Source organism: Bos indicus x Bos taurus, chromosome X (assembly GCF_003369695.1).
Source record: "Bos indicus x Bos taurus breed Angus x Brahman F1 hybrid chromosome X, Bos_hybrid_MaternalHap_v2.0, whole genome shotgun sequence".
NCBI classification, from domain to species: domain Eukaryota; kingdom Metazoa; phylum Chordata; class Mammalia; order Artiodactyla; family Bovidae; genus Bos; species Bos indicus x Bos taurus.
The window spans coordinates 110,874,599-110,876,956 of NC_040105.1; positions in this window are offsets into that span (position 1 = coordinate 110,874,599).

Sequence of the window (2,358 nt, forward strand, 5' to 3'; positions counted from 1 at the left end):
TGACAAGGACTTACCAACAAAGACTTATTTTCTCTAAGAGTAATTATTTTAAGGTTTGGCGCCATCTTCCAAAGATAAAATTGCATTCCTATAGGGCGGATTTGTAATGGGTTTACAACAAAGGAAAGAATTTATTACCTTAAGGGTCTAAAGTTACTAACACCAAGGCCACTACTTATTTTTTCTATATACCAACTATTAATTAATACATATTCAAGGATACAATTTAGGGGATGTGAAAACTTGGCAACAAGCATTGACTCATCAATGAAATCCTTTACTAGTTTATTCTGACAGTTTTTAACTCTCTGAGAGGCTCTAAGCTATTTGAATATCTTAAGCTTTCCGTGCCTCTCGAGGCTGGGAGACTGTAAACAATCGTATGCATAGCTGCAGGAGTCCGGGTAAACTTGTCAAGCGAGTTAGAGAGCCATCTGAGGGGTTTGGATTTAAACACTCCTAATTGCCCAGGAACTTTATTAATTGGAGCTGTAAGTTAACTCTTTGACAGAGAGAGAGAGATGGTGGTAGGGGACAGCCCCCAGTAAAGTCAGAGGTGAGAGCACAAAGCAATAAAGTAGGCAGACTCTGGTTTTTGGGGGGAAAATGCTCGAGAATATCCGGGCGGACTCCTGAGGCTCGATCCCGCCTTTGCGTATGCCGAGCCTCCTTCCTCATGACCTTTGTCACGAGTGGAATGCCTCACCGGCTCCCGGCAGATATTGTATACAGGTAAGTTTTAATTTTCATTTGTGTTGAGGTATTTTCTTATTTCCTCTTTGATTTCTTCCTTGATTCATTGGTTTTTGGTAGCATGTTGTTTAGTCTTCACATGTTTGTGTTTTCCCCACTTTTCTTCCTGTAATTGATTCCTAGTTTTATACTATTGTGGTTGGGAAAAAATGCTTGATATGGTTTCTATCCTGATTAATTTGTTAAATTTGTTTTCTGCTCTAGCACTGATCTATTCTGGACAATATTCCATGTTCACTTGAAAAGAATATGTATTATGCTCTTTTAGAATGGAATGAGTTGTAGGTATGTATTGAGTTCAATTGATTTAATGTGTCACTAAAGTGCACTATTTCCTTATTGCTTTGCTGCAGGAATGATCTGTCCGTTGATGTAGTTCAGTTCAGTTCAGTCACTCAGTCATGTCTGACTCTTTGCAACCCCCATGGAATGCAACACGCCAGGCTCCCCTGTCCATCACCAACTCCCAGAGCTTACTCAAATTCATGTCCATTGAGTCGGTGATGCCATCCAACCATCTCATCCTCTATCATCCCCTTCTCCTCCCACCTTCAATCTTTCCCAGCATCAGGGTCTTTACAAATGAGTCACATCTTTGCATCAGGTGGCCAATGTATTGGAGTTTCAGCTTCAACATCAGTCCTTCCAATGAATATTCAGGATTGATTTCCTTTAGGATGGACTGGTTGGATATCCTTGCAGTCCAAAGGACTCCCAAGAGTCTTCTTCAACACCACAGTTCAAAAGCATCAATTCTTCAGCGCTCAGGTTTCTTTATAGTCCAACTCTCACATTCATACATGACTACTGGAAAAACCATAGCCATGACTACACAGACCTTTGTTGGCAAAGAGATGTATCTGCTTTTTAATATGCTGTCTAGGTTGGTCAAAATTTTTCTTCCAAGGGGCAAGCATCTTTTAATTTCATGGCTGAAGTCACCATCTGCAGTGATTTTGGAGCCCCCCCAAAAAATAAAGTCTGACACAGTTCCCACTGTTTTTCCATCTATTTGCCATGAATTGATGGGACCAGATGCCATGATCTTTTTTTTTTTTTTTTTCTGAATGTTGAGCTTTAAGCCAACTTTTCACTCTCCTCTTTCACTTTCATCAAGAGGCTCTTTAGCTCTTCTTCACTTTCTGCCATAAGGGTTGTGTCATCTGCATATCTGAGGTTATTGATATTTCTCTCAGAAATCTTGATTCCAGCTTGTGCTTCATCCAGTTCAGCATTTCTCATGATGTACTCTGCATATAAGTTAAATAAGCAGGGTGACAATATACAGCCTTGATGTACTCCTTTTCCTATTTGGAACCAGTCTGTTGTTCCATGTCCAGTTCTAACTGTTGCTTCCTGACCTGCATACAGATTTCTCAGGAGGCAAGTCAGGTGGTCTGGTATTCCCATCTCTTTCAGAGTTTTCCAAAGTTTACTGTGTTCCACACAGTCAAAGGCTTTGGTGTAGTCAACAAAGCAGAAATAGATGTTTTTTCTGGAACTCTCTTGCTTTTTTGATGATCCACCGAATGTTGGCAATTTGATCCCTGGTTCCTCTACCTTTTCAAAATCCAGCTTAAACATCTGGAAGTTCACAGTTCATGT